Here is a 19,182-nt window from a genome sequence, read left to right on the forward strand (position 1 = left end):
GCCTCTAGAAAATTCACCATAGAATTCGTCGTAGAGAATTTAGCTATAAAATACTCCATTATCCTAAGGGCATGACCCTCATACACAAGTGGCTTAACAGCAACTCTGAGAAGCATTTGCTTCCTAGGATATCAAATAACAGCCAAGCATGTTTTTATGTCCCCCTCCTGTACACATTCCAGACATCACTAGTCCTCATTTCCACCAAGTCAGGAACTCTTCTCAACACAATACTCTAGATAGTTTACCACCAATCAGCTCACATTGACTCAGGCGTTGGAACCTATTGGCCATTTTGGAGCTAGAAGAAAAAGAGGTGGCTCAACCATCAAGACTCCTATATATCTAGCCAGATCCTAAATGCTATTACCAGAGAAAATGGTAGTCCTGTCTTTTTCTCTCTCCACACACTTCTTTCAGGCTGGTGTTTTGGGATTTCTTTTGCATTTTGGTTGACCTAAATATTCACTCCACACTAATTCACACCTAAACAGACATGGCACAAGGAAACAATACACCATGTTAGAGTTCCTGGTCCCATATCCCTTGGAGAAAAGTAGTAGAAGCTCCCTGACATGGTTAGTCAAGTACTTTGGTGCAGAATTTTATGTGGCTGGGCTACAGGGTTGTGATTATCCCTTCAGTGTTAGGACCCAAATGGCCTTATTGGGGTACATCATGGCCTCCTGCTCTTCCTCTTAGCATACTCTATTTTTCTTCACCTTTTAGACACTAAGACCACAGATTTTGGAAAGACACAAAAGAAGGTTCGAATTTCCACTCTAACACTAAGTAGCTGAGTGACTTTAGGTTAGAGATGGGCATGTGACCCACATTGGCCCAAAAAGATTTATACCATACTTTAGCTGGAAATAACTAGGAAAGATAAGCTCTTTTACAGCTAGAATTATTTGTTTTTGAGATGGAGCTTCTGATGTGGAAATGGCTTCCCTAGAAGCGAAGCTAATGCAAAGGAAAGCAAAACCAAACTTTAGATAGTATGAAATCAAACCAAGTGACATCACTCGACACCCTGGATCACTTGACACCCTGCAGTCATTGAAGGTACATCTACCCCAAGCCATTTTAGTTACACGTGCCAGGTAGACTGACTGCATTAATGGCCCAAGTTCTTCACCCTTTCCTGCGTCTGTGTCCTTGGCAGTGCCTTCCCAATCTGACTCTGAGTTCACTCATATGATTTGCTTTGGCCCATTGGTGGTAGCATGTGTGAAGGAAGCAGAGGCCTGAAGTAGCACTTGTGTATTTACTCTCTTGTTCATCTTCCTCTGCAATAGTAATTAGAATATACCCAGACTAGCTTGCTGGAAGATGAGAAATATAAAATAGAGTCAAGGTGTCCTAGCCAACAGCTAACCAACCCCAAAACATTTGAGCAAGCTCAGCCAAGATCAGCAGAGCTGCCTAGCCAACCAGCAGCTGGCCACAGATGCATGAGCAAGTCTAGCTGACATCCAATGAGCCCAATACAAATATGGACTAAACAAACGCTTCTTAGTATGTCACTGACTGATATTCTGCAGCTGGATGTTCTGCAGCATTACTGGAGCAACAGACAATGGATACATTCACTTATAAGTTTCTTTTTTCATCACATTCAATTCTATTTGGGGTATCTGTGTTTTATACCCTAAAGAGTCCTCATATATAGTATGAAGAAATATTTTCCATAAAGTCTCCTCCTTTCCCTTAAAAGTTCCTACAAAGAATTATACTCCTGTTTCTAACTAAGGAACTTAGTTTCAAATGTTTATGTTGCTCAGAGCTTTATTTTATTTAACTTGAAAATATGCAAAAATCATTTTGTATCTAAGATTTTTGCATAATAATCTGTTCTATAGAAAAGATAAATCAACAGTTCCAACAATAGGATAGTTACATAAATAATGAGAGACACAGACACCAAATAGAATAATGTGGCTACAACATGAATAGTTAATGAGATGGAAGATGTTCATGACATACTAGTTGGGGCAGGGGTGGGGAAAACAGACTACAAAACATTTTTATGGTTTACTCACCTTATATAACACACATACATACATGATAACTTACAGAGAAGACTGGGACAACACACATCAAAATGTTAACAGTGTTGGCATTCCAAGTGGTTTTCTTTCTCTTGCTTTTATTTGTATGTATGAAATTTTCTATAACAAAGATCTTTTATATTGTCTTTTTAGTCTCTATTTCATTTATTTCTGCTCTGATATTTGTGATTTTCTTCCTTCTACTAACTTTAGCCTTAGTTTATTCTTCTTTCTCTAGTTCCTTAAGGTGTAAAGTTAGGATATTTATGTGAGATCTTTCTTTTTTTCTTAATATAGGTGTTCATCACTATGAACTTCCCTTCTATAATTCCAACAGCTAAATGAATTTGTTATTTTTTTCTATGCTTAGAATCTAGGAATCTAGGTTCTAACTGAGCCACCACTTATAGAGTTGTCTTCCTAGAAGTGATGAAATCTAACTTGTCATCCCCTGTCTTCTCCTCTTGTGTATAGAAGCAGATATTTCTGAGGTCTCTAGCTAGGTTAGAGGTCTCAATTCAAACTTGACAAAATGTATACCCACACAGATTTCATCTTCGGTGATTTTACCAGCCTAACTGACCTAGGCTTTGGTGAATTGCAATAATCAACAAAAAGTGGATCTGATTTAAAAAAAATTTTGTTGAATAATAAATAAATAAATAAATAAATAAATAAATAAATAAATAAATAGTGTATCTGATCATTTTGGAAACACACGGCACACAACACACAGATAACATACTATATACAAACATATAGTAACTTATTTGAAACAATGTTTCTTTAAAGAGCAAAACATGTTAACAATAGCTCCCATGTTTCCTTGGGTTCTCTTTCTAGGTATAGTATCAGGTTTATGTTAGTGTAATGGAATGGGCTGAGAAGCTTTCCATTTTTCACATTTTCTGGAACAGTTAGCATAGTAAGAGACTTCTCTATCCCTGAAGTGTTTGGCAGAACACACCCATAAAACTCAGTGGGCTTCGTTGTTGATTACTTTTTATTTTTCACTACGTTTAATGATCTACTCAGGTGTGTTACCTATTTTGTACCAATGATCATTAAAATGTTTCTTTTTTTTTTTTTAATTTTTATTTATTTATGATAGTCACAGAGAGAGAGAGAGAGGCAGAGACACAGGCAGAGGGAGAAGCAGGCTCCATGCACCGGGAGCCCGACGTGGGATTCGATCCCGGGTCTCCAGGATCGTGCCCTGGGCCAAAGGCAGGCGCCAAACCGCTGCGCCACCCAGGGATCCTATTAAAATGTTTCTTAAGCAACAGTCCATTCCATCCAGATTTTTCAGTTTTACTGGTATTGCTTTGTGTAATTTTTCCTTAAAAATTTTTAAATCTCAAAAAAAAATTGTTTTTAAATCTCCTCCAGTTATGCCCCCATCTTATTCCTAATGTTGTTTGTATTTTTGTTTTTCTTGACAACCATATGACAAATGTTTGTGTACTTTTTTAGTGTTTTAAAGATATAACTTTTGTTTTATTGATACATTTTACTACATTCTGTCTTCCATTTCATCAGTATCTCTTTATCCTTAATAATAATTTATACTTTCTTTGTGTTTACTTTGCCTTTTTGTATAAAGTGTTCATTTATCTTCAATCATATTTTCTGATGAATGTATGTAAAATTATATACATCGGCTGCGTATTCCAGGATTTTATGTTTAGAACTCTTGTCATCTATAAATTAGCTTTCTATTTCTTTTTTGAATTTTTTCCTATGCCAGGGATTATTCAGAAAGATATATTTAAATGTCAAAGTAGTTAAAAGTTTTTGGCTAATTGGTTCTAATTTTGACTAATGATTCTAATTTTTGGCATGGGATCATGAAATATACATGTTTCTAATCTTTGAAATTTGTAAAAGACCTTCCAGTTGACCAAATAAATTATCAGTTTCCTTAATTGTTAAAACAGCTGATAGATGATAATAGAAAAATTGTAAAGTATAGATATGCATACTGAAGAAAATGAAAACACTCCCAATCCTGGCACTGATAGGCAATATCTGTTAATAAGTTGATGTTGTTGCTTCCAATTCTTTTTAAGTGCCTGTGTATGTAATTTTAAACAAAATTAGTTGTTATATTCTATATAAAATATTGTACTCTCCATTTTCTTTAATGTTTCATCTCAATGTCATCTTCTTTTTTCCACTTAACATTAATGCCATAAAATGTCTTAATAAAACATGATTTTTAATGGCCACCATGAGTCTCCAAGATGGCCACCAACTTCTCTTCCTGTACACCTTTGTCTCGCCTTCCACAAGGAAGTGGATTCTATTTCTCTTCCACCTGAATCTAGACAGGCCTTTTGACTGCTTGGACCAGCAGATGCTGCAGAAGTGACACTGTTCCAGTGTCTGAGCCTAGCTCTAAAGAGGCATAGCAGCCTTAAAAACAAGAGATTTAAGGTCCAAGCTAGCTTACTGGAAAGAGAGCTCACAGAAAAATCCCAGAAGCTGAGATATCACATGAAGTGAGGCTACAAGGAGAACTAAGGTATCCCAGCTAAGAGCCAGCACTACGACACCACACTGAAGATAGGCATCTTAGATCTTCCAGCCCAGCCAGCTGAAATTAGGTGCATGAGTGATAGCCAACCCTATGTGTAATAGAAGGATCACCCAATCAACCCAAAGAGTGATAGGAAATAATGAATTTTTGTTTAGTCTCCAAAGTTTGGGGAAGGGGAAGTTGGTTGTTGCTATGCAGCAAAAGAAGCAAAACAGTCACTAACATTTCACTGAATGGTTATATAATCATTTATTCAACCAATCATCTATTTTGGGACACCTAGATAATTTCTTTTTAAAAAGGAAATACCATAATTAGTATTCTGATTGATGAAGATTTGTATACATCTCCTATTATTTCCTTAGGATAAAGTTCCAGAAGTAGAATTACAAGATCAAAATTTAAAGACTCTTGATACCCACTATCAAAATTCCCTAGAAATGTTGAAACAATTTATACTCCCATCCTTACCCTTGACTACTTCACCTCCAACAGCCTCTACTCTTTACTCTCAATATATTCTGGAAGTCACCATCTTCTCTCAAGGCTATCAAAAATACTTGAATTATCCAACTCAGGATCATAGCTCTACATATTCAGTAAATACACCTTAAGAAGCATTTAAGTACCAATAGGGTGCTACACCAGTTCTGTTTTATGCCACTGCTTCCTCAACAGTTTGGCAAATGTTCAGATAAACAAGGCTAACAGGGTTTTGATTTTACACCAAGATGTTTCAGAGACTTTAGGACACTAATGTGTACTGTGACTCTTCTAATAGTGAGCATGTAATGTAGCTCTTCCCAAATTTATTTGACGAGAGATTCCTTTTTCCCTTCAAAAAACCTGAAAATGTTTCACTGAACATTTGGATTTATTCATGTAATAATTACTTTTTCAGCATCAGCCTAATTTCCAGTGTTGAATGCTGGGACACAGCTTCTATCTATGGAAATTTTACCTATTAGAATAGACTTTCTCTGAGTCTTCTTCATCTCAGATCTAACTTGGTTTGAGGAGCAGATGATTACAGGGACCAGGCGCTGCTTTAAGGGCAAGGACATAAAGGTGACCCAAAAGAATCAAAATTGATCTCTCAGAGGGAAATTCAGAAGATCAAAATAATGACTGGTTGGAGTTTTGACCTTACCAGAACAAGAAATAAATATAATTCTGTATTTATTTTTCAAACACTCAACAGAGGAGCCAGAATGTTAAAAAGAATACAAGTCCATTATCATGAGTATGTGTGTCTAACAAGTGAGGAAACAGGATGTTGCTTACTCCAAAGCTCACCAGACAAGAGGCATTACATACAATTCCACAGGACTTACTAAATCAAAGAGGAATTTCAGAGACCATCAAAATGGTAACAGAATGATTTCTTCATCAGTACACATCTGCTTCTTAACAATAAATTGTCGTTAGCAACCTAGGCCCAATACTTGGGGAATTACTCTCTTTCTCCAGATTGACAAAGAGCAAGATGGTTTCCTGGAATAATTCTGCCCTTACAGCTAGCTGTAGCACAAAGGGTGATGTTCATTTCACAGATGAGGCACGCCCAATTGACAAGGTAAGCCAAGGAGAGCTCCCATGGCTGTCATGTCCTCCCAAGCCTCATGATTCCTATTTGTTCTACTGAGTCACTCACAACCCCCCCACACACACCCCCAGCTGTGTTTAAGTCTCCTGATATATTTTTAGGTACTTGTTTTGACACTCGGGCTTTTTTGGGTTGTAGTCTCCTAATTCTCGTCTATCCTGAATTTTTTTTTTTTTTTAGTTCTGTAAAATGAATCCCTGAGAAAGAGCAAAGAGATCAACCTTATTCAGCAATCAATAATGCAATAATGTCTTCTATTTCCCATGACTGACTTCAGGGTAACCATTTCTAAGCTTTTCTACCTAACTATAAATGCATTATAAGAAAAGAGGCCAAAGTTAAGATCTTACTGTTTCAAATACTATTATGAACCCAAGATAGGCTCAATTATTGAGCTTTCTCATAAACTCTTAAAAATACCCGCTTTCTTATGTAGTTGCAATGTACAATCCCAAGAAGGATAAATTATTAATTAGATTAAACTGAGCACAGAAACAGACAAATGTTGCTGAATGCAACACGAAAGAAATTAATTGCATGACACCTTTCACTTCAAAAGCACCTCATGAATAAAATTCAAAGTTTGAGGGTAAGTTCCATTTAAGGCTCAAATACAAAATCAAATCAAAGATGATATTATGAACCTATAAGAATATTTTCTCTAATTGCATATGGATTCATAAATAAAACATACACTCATCCACTCATTATTTAAAAGGCTTATGGACTCTTGAACTATAAGCTCAGAGAGAAACAAGGTGGAAAGAGCCTTGTTCTGTCTACCTCAAGTGTCTCAGACTATCATGGTCTGGAATGGTCTATTTTAAGAGGAAAGCACTTCCTTCTATCTGCTCTAAATTAGGTTAAGTTTATTTCCACAGATCTCAGCCTCAGCCCATCACCTGAGTCCTGCTGACAGACCGTGTGAGCTGAGATCATCAGTATCTCCCAAGATTTAGCCCAAATTAAAATATCCTTTTTCTTCTCAGCATCCCCAACTTTTAAAAAACTTTGTGTCACAGACTACAGTTAATTCTGAAATTCTTCTAGAGGAAGACAGAGTGTAGAACAAATCTCAAGCAAGAAGCAGCTGCCCAGAAGCCAGATGCTGCCCGCAGATGTGTTATATATGGCTAGCACAGTGTTCTTTAGAATTTTGATCTAGTTGCCAGCATAGAAAGACACAGACATTTCACATTAAAATACAGATTTCAGCATCTACTGAAAATCTAAAAAATCAGACAATGTCAAACCCATTTTGCTGCATGACAACAACGGTTAGAATCAACCAGCAGCTATGCCTTCAAGAGAGAGTATGTCCCCTTCAGTTTGCCATAGTTCCCACCACTCCCTGTGGTCTTATATTCAGTCTGATTCTTTCTTTTCATGCTTGCCCCTATAGGCATTTATATTTTATCACTCTTACCCATATAAAATATCCTGAGCCAAAGGCAGATGCTCAACCACTGAGCCACCCAGTCATCCCTAAATGAATAAAATATATTTTTTAAAAAAGGATATTTTGGGGCACTTTGGCTCAGGGTGTGATCCTGGAGTCCTGGAGTCAAGTCCTGCATCGGGCTTCCCATAGGGAGCCTGCTTCGCTCTCTGCCTATGTCTCTGCCTCTCTCTCTCTCTGTCTCTCATGAATAAATAAATGAATAAATGAGTAAAATATTTTAAAAGAATTTATTCATTTATTTTAGAAAACAACACAATCGGGGGAGTGAGGGGAGGGAGAGGGAGAGGAAGTGGTAAAGAATCTCAAGCAGACTCCACACAGAGCCTGAAGCCGGATATGGGGGCCCAAACTCACAACCCTGAGATCATGACCTAAGCCAAAACCAAAAGTCAGACACTTAACTGACTGAGCTATCTAGTTGCCCCTAAAATATCTTTAAAAAGAATTCATCCTCCTTCACCACCCAGTTTGAGTCCATTACCAAATCCTATCAATTCTACATCCAAAATCTGTCCTCATCTGCTCCCTTGTTTCCACTTCTGCTGTCACTACCCTATTACAGCAGCATGACTTGCTTCAGCTTTCCCATACCCTCCCAAAGCATCTCTCCTTTTCGAATCCTCCTCCTTCTGTCTCGCACATCATATTCTAAAGTACATTTCTGGTCACAAAATACCTCCCCTGACCCACTTAAAGCCCTTCAAAACATCTCAATGCTCTTTGGACAAAGATCAAAATCCTTTCCATGGCCTGAGGCCCTACAGGATTTGGCCAATGCCAATACTGCCAGCCTCCTTTCTTGCCATTTTAATCAATGACTCTGCCTGAGTCTTCTTTCTGATGCTCAGTTGCACCAAGTCCTTTCCTGACTCAGAGCTTTACCTGTGCTATTCTCTCTATAGGGCTCATTCCTAATCATCACTTGGATCACAACATCCAATAGCATACTCTCTACAATGTCTATCCCATCCAAATTAAGTCTCTTGGCTATATTCTCTCAAAGCATGATGCTCTTTTGTCATGGTATGACAGATCCAATCAAAGCTGCACCTCCTCAGGCTCTTGGTTTGCAAAACAGGAAGCCATACAGGAGAGTAATCAGTGTGCACAAAGGATTCTGGAGGGAAGTATCAGTATCACTGATACTCCAGTCACAAGCCCAAGATTCAGTGAGCTCTGTGGGAGCTCATGGTCACAAACAATACTACAGCTACCAGGAATAAAACAACTACTTCAAGATAAGGGAACATGGGGCAGCCCCAGTGGCGCAGCGGTTTGGCGCCGCCTGCAGCCTGGGGTGTGATCCTGGAGACCCGGGATCAAGTCTCACATCGGGCTCCCTGCACGGAGCCTGTTTCTCCCTCTGCCTGTGTCTCTGCCTCTCTCTCTCTGTCTATGAATAAATAAATAAAATCTTTAATAAAAAAAAAAAAGATAAGAGAATATGCAGGCTGGTGATTGGGACTCAAGTTATGGAGAAGCCTGTATGGACAAAGCATGTGGGTGAGAAGGGAAACTCCTAGAAACATGCCATATTATGTGGAGCTTGTGCAGTAGGGCATAATGCTGTGTACAAGGATATGACTCCTTGGGACACCTGGGTGGCTCAGCGGTTGAACATTTGCCTTCAGCTCAGGGCATGATCCTAGTGTCTGGCACTTGGTGTCTGAAATTCAGTCCCACATTGGGCTCCCCACAGGGAGACTGCTTCTCCCTCTGCCTATGTCTCTGCCTCACTCTCTGTGTCTCCTGTGAATAAATAAACAAAATCTTAAAAAAAAAAAAAAAAAAAAGGCTATGACTCCTGAGGAGGTCCAAGTGTGCCAGGCAGGGTTCCCCACAATCAGACACTGAGACAAGGATTTGGGTACAAGTGGTTCATTTAGAATGTAATCCCAGGAAAGACTCAGGAAAGAATTTGGCACTAAAACATGAAAGTGAAAGAAGTCAATATGGGGTCCTTTTTGAGGGAAGTTTCTGCCATGGGAAACTGGGTTCAGTCTATTGAAGGAGCTTTGAGAAAAAGTGTAGAGCCTGCCTCGGAACTATACCTCCATAAGGGTAAGTTATCCATTGCCCAGTGGCAGACATCTGCTCCCCTGGCACTTCCAGCCTGCATTACATGGAAGCTATGAGAAAGCCCTCATGTTCCAAATACAGTCCATGAGTGCTGAGATGTGGGTGAGGCACCAACTGCATCAGCTGCCCCATGCATGGCACACCAGTGGCTGAGCTGGCCACTGAAAAACTGGGTTGACCCTCCCTTGCAGGACCATATAGTAGGGACCATAGTATCTTTCTGTCTGAGGAAGACAAGTCTCAATGGCAACACCTTGTGGCACAAAGATGCAATCATATAGCAGAATAGTTAGACAGAACCCATCTCTGGTCTTAGGCGTGGAATTTACACCCATACCCCCCTCACTTTGGGGCAGTGTAATTCTGGGGAAGGGAGTCAGAGAAGACAGGAAGAGGTAGAGAGAGGTAGGGCAAGCCCTGGAGGAAAGAGCTAAACTTCCAGCTAAGCTGGCAGATGGATTCCAGCATTTTTGGTTTAATTTGGACAAATGAAACTTGGAGTAAGGCTTTTGAACAATCCATATATGACCCAAAAGCCCTTCTACACTTTATAATTCCATATTAATTTGTGTCATTATTTATTGGGGCCTCTCTGGGCTCCTACTTTAAACCCTTACACTATACCCCAGGGTTTAACAGTTCTTCTAACATTTGTGGGTCCCAGGGCAAGAGTACAAATGGAGGCCCAAGTACCATTTATCCATACATTTTACAGTTATAAAGTGAGCTAAAAACTGATAAATAAAATGTATTCTATATTCCTACCTTGACAAATATAAAAATGTGGAAAGTGAAGTTTGAATTTTAAACTAAGAACTGGATTCTTCAAAGATCTGGCCAAAATATGGTGCAAGAGACAAGCCTGTCTCCAGCCAACATCCTTCTCTCCCCACCCCTGGCTTAGCCACACCCCAGGGGGTCCCATACACATTAACTCTGCATCCTGCACACCAGGCTAGCTTGTCTAGACCAGAGGGCACCAAACCTTTTCTATAAAACACCAGATAGTAAATGTTTTAGATTTTGTGGGCCATTAGTCTTTGTCTATTCAACTATTCAACTCTGCATTTCAGCACCAAAGCAGCCATAGACAATCTGTAATCAGATGAGTGTGGTTGTGTTCCAATAAAACTTTATTTATAGAAACAAGTGTTAGCTGACTCAGCATACAGGCAGGAGTTTGCTGACACTTGTCCTATATTTTTACAAATAGGTGCCCCACAGCAACTTCAGGCCTGAGGGTATACACACTGATAGCGTGATTTCTCCTCAGGAGGACAGACCTGGCAAAAAAGCCCAAACAGACCCTGGAAGACATCTCAGGGTCATTTAGGAAAGGGAGTCTCAAGCCTGTAGGTATGCAGAGTGGACCCTAGAATGCTGACATAGGCTCCAGGTGGGCATTTCCATTCAGCCCTGCAGACTCTTCCCCCACGGGGAAGATGCAGGCAGATGAAGGCAGAGCCTGAGGCCCTGTCCAAGGGTTCTTCCTGACCAGGCCTAAGAGTACACAGAAGATATGCAAAAAATTTTGAATATTTGAGAGAACATAGTTACTATTATGATATTTTATTCATATCATTGAAATCACTTCCATGACATTTAGTAACAACAATTTTGTTACTATAGCCAGGAAGGTGAGACATAGTGTTTGTTCTTTTAAAATAATTTTTTAAGATTTATTATTTATTTTTAGAGGGAGAGAGGGCACCTATGCCTGCGGCAGGGGAGAGGCAAAGGGAGAGAGAGTCCTAAACACACTCCATGCTGAGCATGGAGCCCAACATAGGACTGCATCTCATGACCCTGAGATCACAAACTGAACCAAAACCAAGAGTCGGACACTTAACCAACTGTGCCACCCAGGTGCCCTAACATAGTGTTTTTAAAAAGGAAAGAAAGGACCTCAAAATCAGATCTAGTTGAAGACACATCTGAAATTTCCCAATGTGCAGCCTTAAGCAAAATACTTAACTTCCCCAATCCTCACTTTTCTCAGCTGTAAATGGGGATAATAGCAATATTTTTCATAGTAATTTGGGAAAGAATAAGATAATAAAAGAAAAGTAAATAGCACAATGCCCAGCATACAGCTAATGCTCAAATAAAGCTAACTGTGATAAGCTCAAGGCTACCAGAACAGGGCATGCTGGTTTCGAAATTTCAAGTTGTCTTAGAATTCTCTCAGTCCATGAAGCTTGTTTTGTCAGACACTCCCAAGTCAAATACAGCCTACTGTTCAAAACTGCTCAAGACATCAACCATTTTTTAAAACTGGAAAGAAAAATGTCCATTTTCCCATCATCTTCAGGCTATACTATTATACATCTATAGGTATTGAAAGTCCCAATAATAAGCCATTTCATTTTTAAATTCCACAATGGTATGAATCAGGAAAAAAAAGTCAAGCTTGATATAGCAGAGATTTTAAAAAATGCTTTCCTATCATTCTCCAAGAAGCACTCTGCAACTCAAACACATTCATCTACACATCACTACTCTCTCCTTTGGTTCCCTCAAACTCGTTTTATAATTACTGTTTTCCATGTGCAGATTTAGCATGATTACATGTTCAGCTGCCTTGGCTCTATTTTATGGTAAGGTACTTAAGTGAAGAGGTTGACTATATTCTGTACTATAAAGTAAGGACTCTGTATATCCATGTACTTAGGTAACTGTACTTTCCACTAACCATTTCCTTAGTTTTAATTTCAAACTCTATCAATTCATTCTAAAGAATTAAATTTAAAACCTGAAAGACCTAAAAACTTTTGTTAAAGGAATCACTATCTAGTACGCAGCTAAATCTATGAGTTAAAAATATAGTAAAATCTCAAGCAATAAACAGTTAAAATAGAAAAGTGAGATGCTAAACCAAAATAAAAAGACAATTATAGTTAATATAATATACTGACTATAACAACATTACTCATTGCCTCATAAAGTGCCATAAATATAACAAATTAAGCTGGTTGCACTGAAGAGATAAATAAGGTTTTTAGATTCATTTTTAAAACATCTGTGCATTTTCTTTAATCTGCAAACATAAAAAGTCAATTGGCAAAGCTTTAGCTATAGTGTACTTACAAAAAAGAATATTCAGGAATTATCAGCTTTACACTAAAAAATTCTCCATCTGTCAACAGGTGTTCCAGAGAAAGTGATAGAAAGGTAAGGAATAACATCTCCACCCCTATGCCCTTAAAAACTCAATCACACAAAATTTTTCTACATTTAAAATCAACATGAAGGATTATGTCTAAATAGGCTTTTGCTAGAAAAGAATATACACATAATCACACACACAAGGAAAAAATTTGGCAAAGATTTTAAGCTATTCCAAAAAAAAAAAGAAGAACAAAAACAACCACAGTACAGTCAATAGCAAGAGATGGGGAATGGCTTAAATGTGCACATTTTAGAGACAAGTATTCATCTATGTATTCTGCAAAGAAGAGAAAGAATAAATGCTATATCTTAATTCTGGGATCTCTCAAAAATATGACTGATTACCATGGAGGAATCACAGGAGCCTATAGCAAGGGCCAAGTGCAAGGCAGTGCTGAGTGTTGCTCAGAAATGCATTAAAAAAACTGAAATTATGAGAGCTAATATCTACATTAAGTTATCAAGAAGCTCAGTTAAATCTCTTAGTACATAGATAAGGGTAAGCTTATCTAATATAAAAGTATATTAAAAGGGAAATTACAGCACATAGTTCAAATCTCTTCAACAATATTTCTAGAAAACAAATCTGTAATATAGTTTCTGACCTTCCAGAGATCCAGAGACCTCCATTTCAAAGAGGAGTCAGAGCCCCTTTATTCAGGTTTACATGAGCAATAACTGTAGATATTGTGCAAGGCTGCCAGGTGTTGTGAACATTGGAAATAGATGAGAACCTTTCTAGGAGTATAGAGAGTGGTCTCAAATGGAGAGAGTCTTATAAAAGAAAGACAGAATACCAGAGCGAGAAAACCCAGTTTTTTTAACCTAGGAAGTACTGAGGAGGGGATAAGATCTACAGCTATATATAAGGAATTTGTAAGTCTCCTCAGGAATCACCTTCGGCAGGAATCACCTTCGGTCAATGAGAAAGAAAAAAAGATAAACTTGGGAATCTAAATGACAAGTTCTTGCTCAATGAAAGGTAAGGGAGGTCAAGTTCCTCAGCATGAATCTAAGTTTCAAAGAAGCTTAATATTGTGAACATGGTGGGAGAACTGGAGTCACCACCTACTATATAGCAGGTAGACCAGTTGACTGCCAAAGAATCCACCTAGAATAGTATCATATTTGTTATAAGCAGCAATTTAGTTAATGTGGTTAAATTAATTTTGTCAATTTGAATTAGTAATATGAAGTGTACTTACTTTTAAGTTTGTTTATTTGTTTTTAGTAATCCCTACACCCAACATGGGGATTAAACCCACCACCCCAAGATTAAGAGTCACATAGTTGGGATCCCTGGGTGGCTCAGCGGTTTAGCGCCTGCCTTTGGCCCAGGACGCGATCCTGGAGTCCCAGGATCGAGTCCCACATAGGGCTCCTGGCATGGAGTCTGCTTCTCCCTCTGCCTGTGTCTCTGCCTCTCTTTCTCTCTCTACGTCTATCATGAATAAATAAATAAAATCTTTAAAAAAAAAAAAAAAAAAGAGTCACATAGTCCACCAACTAAGCCAGCCAGGTGCCTTGAAGTATATTTAACTTCTAAATTGATTTAGGTTTTATAAAGGTATAGGAGCTAAAAAAAAAAAACAAAACAAAACAAAAAAAAAACCCTCACCTGCAGTTACATTACATATTACCATTAGAATCATTACACATTACATATTACATCCATTACACATTACATATTACAATTACTATAATACAGTAATTTAAGTCAACCCTGGGGTTCTACAAATTATTTCTTTAAAAGGTATCTCATCCATCTTTGAGAAATTCTAGTTAAGTCCTGAGACCCATATTTATTATCTGTTTGAATCCTGAATCCCACATTTATTATTTGTTTAACCTTGATCTGGTTAACAAATCTCTCTGAGCTTCAGTGAATAACAATGGCTACTTCACAAAATTAAGGTGAGTCCTGATTAAATCAAAGAAAGCACAAGTGCTCAGCTCAATGCCTGAAGCTTAGTAAATACAGAGTACAACTCTCATCATCATCAACATTAAAGGATGATCATCTAGTTGTTAATAATTATTTCTTTGAGGACCCCTGGTGGCTCAGCAGTTGAGCATCTGTCTTTGGCTTAGGGCGTGATCTCGGGATCTGATCCGGGATTGAGTCCCACATCAGGCTCCCTGTGATGAACCTGCTTCTCTCTCTCCCTATGACTCTGCCTCTCTCTCTGTATCTCTCATAAATAAATAAAATATCTTTAAAAAAATTAGTTCTTTGCTCCATATTAATTTCACATATGATTATGAAAAGCACTCAATTCTGAGCCTTATGTTCCCTTCATTCTCTATGATCAGTTCTTAAAAGACAGTAAATTGACTAAATAATTAGAATTAATAATATTACTTATGTGGGTGGTTTTACATGGATTCCAGGAAGAGAACTAGACCCTTAAGCACAATATGTTTCTTCTTTATGTATAAAAGAGGAATAACAATATTAGACATGTTGCAACAGCTCTACAAAGATTGGCTGATTAAAAAGGTTGCTAAGCAATTTGCACATAAGGGTAAAATTTTTGCCAGTGCAAAAATTGCATCATTTGTTCAAAATATTCACTGTCCCTCTCTAGTTATCTCATCCCTACAGTCTGTTTCCCATAAAAGGAGAGTCCTTCCTGCCCCTCTGACATTGGGCTTAGCCATTTGACTTGTTTTGCCATTGCAATGTGAACCAAAGTAACACAGGCCATATCCACACAGAAGCCGTAAGAGCCATCTTATGCACAATCCATTGGTTTCTTCTTTACAGTGAGACTGGTTCATCCAAGAAAGTGACCATTCCTTCCGCCTGAGAACCAGAATAAAGACAATGCAGGATAGTGCCACAGACAACCCAAGAGAGAGAAATAAACCACTGAGATTTGGAGGTTGTTATCTCAGCATAACTTGGCAGTGTCTGATTAATATACCCATCTCCCACAAATACAACATTAAAACAAAATATTTAACATTTAGGCTAAAATATAGAGCAGCATTTTCTCACTGATTTATTTCTCATCTCTTTCTTCCTTTTGCCATAATACCAATCTGGTAATGTCATTCTTTCAGGGATAAAATATCTCATGTTAGGTCTCTAGACAAATGCAAATCGCTTGCAAGTTATGTCTTTTCAGGCATACATACACATCACCAACCATTTCAACTGCCTCCAAATGTATTCTCTTTACCATTCCTGGACCCTGATTTCTTTCCTAACAAATAGCTGTTCCTAATGCTTGGACATCAAGAGGAAGGCAATGTTGGAAAGGCCTGAAGGAGGATAAATCCTACTGAGATAATATAGTTATGCAAACAATTCAAATGAATGACAGGAAACGTCAATGGGTTTGGCTGGAACTCACAACACCAATGATCACCACATATGTGAGTGCTTGCCCTGGAGCACAGTGCCATGAAGAGTCCAGTCACATTTGGCCCAAGCATGCCTCACCACAGGATGTCAAGAGAAAGGAGACCATGCACCTCCTATCTGTGATTCCATCTTACAATCATTGGCTCTGTGAGTTCCAGATTGCACAAAGTAATCTGGAAGTCCATCTTCCCATGCACATTTTGCAAGACAGATGATTCAACCCTGATAGATCTTTAAAGGCAATAACCATGTCTAATCATTCACCTTTGTATCCCAGCACTATTCTACTTAAAATTAAAGGCAGCTCAGTACAGAGCAATTAAAAGCATGGGCTTTGAGTCAGGAGTTCAAGATTCAAATACCAGCTTCTCCACTTACTTGTATAACAGCCTTATGAGTAGATGCTGTTAAGTGCCCTATTCATGTCCCTCCGACTTGAACATATTAGAGTGCTCCAAAGGACTTCACACTGCTAATATCAGCATCCTTACTGAAAACTTCTTTTGAACCATGGAAAACCACTCTACTCTTACAGGGTGCAAGATAGAAGTACAAGAGAACTAATCACCCTAAAAAACAACTGGCAGAGATGCTTATACACCAATGTTTACAGAAGCATTATTCACAGTAGTCAAAAGGTAGAGACAAACTAAACTTCCATCCATGGATGAATGGATAAATAAAATGTGGTACATAAATACAATGGAGTATTATTCATCCTTAAGAAGGAATGAAATTTTAAAAATTTTTTAAAAAAAGAAGGAATGAAATTCTCATTCATGCTACATCAAAGATGGGCCTTGAAAATACATGCTGAGTGAATTAAGTCAGATACAAAGGGACAAATATTGTATGATTCCACTTGCATGAGATACCTAAAACAGTCAAATTCATAGAGACAGAAAACAGAATAATGGTTGCCAAGAAGCTGGGGTAGGAAGGAACACGGAGTCACTGTTTAATGGGTATGTAGTTTCCATTCGGGATAATGTAAAAAATCTGGAGATGGGGGCTCCATCTGAGTGGCTCAGTCAGTTAAGCATCTAACTCTTGGTTTCATCTCAGGTCATAATCTCTGGCTTGTGAGATCCAGCCCCCCATCTGGCTCCATGCTGGACATGGAGCCTGGTTAATATTCTCTTTCATTCTCTCTCTCTCTCTCTCTCTTTTTCTCTCTCTCATTCTCCTTTTCTCTCTCCCTCATTCCCTCCCTCCTTCTCTAAAAAAATAAAATAAAATAAAATTGGAAATGGATGGTCCTAATGGTTGCACAACATTATGAATGTACTCAATACCACAAGAGCGTACATTTAAAAATGGTTAATTCTTGCAAGTCACATCACTAGAGGCATAGGAAACAAAAGCAAAAAATGAACTATTGGAATTTCATCAAGATAAAAAGCTTCTGCACAGCAAAGGAAACAGTCAACAAAACTAAAGGGCAACCTACAGAATGGGAGAAGACACTCATAAATGACATATCAGATATAGGGCTAGTATCTAAGATCTAGAAAGAACTTATCAAACTCAACACCCAAAAAACAAATAATCCAGTCAAGAAATAGGCAGAAGACATTTCTCCAAATAAGACATTACAAATGGCCAACAGACACATGAAAAAATGTTCCATATCACTTGTCATCAGGGAAATACAAATCAAAACCACGAGATACTTTATACCAGTTAGAATGGCTAAAATTAACAAAGACAGGAAATAACAAATGTTGGTGAGGATTGAAGAAAGAGGAACCCTCTTACACTGTTGGTGGGAATACAAGCTGGTACAGTCACTCTGGAAAACAGTATGAAGGTTCCTCAAGAGTTAAAAATAGATCTATCCTACAACCCAACAATTGCACTACTGGGTATTTACCCCAAAGATACAGATGTGAAATGAAGGGGCACTAGCACCTCAATGTTCATAGCAGCAATGTCCACAACAGCCAAACTATGGAAAGAACCAAGATGTCCTTCAACAGATGAATAGATAAAGAAGCTGTATATATACATATATACATATACATATACATATACATGTACATATATATGTATATATACACAATGGAATGTTACTCAGCCATCAGAAAGGACGAATACTTACCATTTGCTTTGATGTAGATGGAACTAGAGGGTATTATGCTAAGCAAAATAAGTTAATCAGAGAAAGACAATTATGTGGTTTCACTTGTATGCAGAATATAAGAAATAGTGGAACGGACCTTAAGAGAAGGAGGGGAAACTCAATGGGGAAAAATCAGAGAGGAAGACAAACCATGAGAAACCCTTCTCTGGGAAACAAAATGAGAGTTCTGAAGGGGAGGTTGCTGGGGGGATGGAGTAACTGAGTGACAGGCATAAGGCGGGCATGTGATGTGATAAGCACTGTGTGTTACATGCAACTGATGAATTACTGAAAAAGACATCTGAAACTAATGACATACTATATATTGGCAAATTGAATTTAAATTTAAAAAATAAAAATAAAAATGGTTAAAATTGTAAATGATGGGGCAGCCCAGGTGGCTCAGCAGTTTAGCACCACCTTCAGCCCAGGGTGTGATCCTGGACACCTGGGATCGAGTCCCACATCGGGTTCCCTGCATGGAGCCTTCTTCTCCTTCTACCTGTGTCTCTGCCTCTCTCTCTGTCTCTGTGTCTCTCATGAGTAAATAAATAAAATTTTTAAAAATAAAAATAAAATAAAAATTGTAAAAGTTATATGTATTTTACCACAGTAAAAAATAAAGTTAATAAAAATAAATTTTAAAAACTAAAAGAAAAAGAAACAATTGACAGAACCTGGTGGTTTCACATCCCTGTACCTTCACACCTCATGTGAGATCATCCTAAGGGAAGTGTTTTACACCACCTGCAGAGGGTTTTTTTTTTTTTTAACCTCCAGAATTT

The 19,182-nt window shown here is 38.1% G+C and overlaps 1 protein-coding gene across 1 annotated transcript in view; it reads right to left on the reverse strand.

Annotated features, from left to right (window-relative positions):
• The window catches only part of ERC2 (ELKS/RAB6-interacting/CAST family member 2), a 907,564-nt gene that overhangs the window by 874,336 nt on the left and 14,046 nt on the right, over positions 1-19,182 (reverse strand). The window lies entirely within an intron of this gene.

Source organism: Vulpes lagopus, chromosome 7 (genome assembly GCF_018345385.1).
Source record: "Vulpes lagopus strain Blue_001 chromosome 7, ASM1834538v1, whole genome shotgun sequence".
NCBI classification, from domain to species: Eukaryota; Metazoa; Chordata; class Mammalia; order Carnivora; family Canidae; genus Vulpes; species Vulpes lagopus.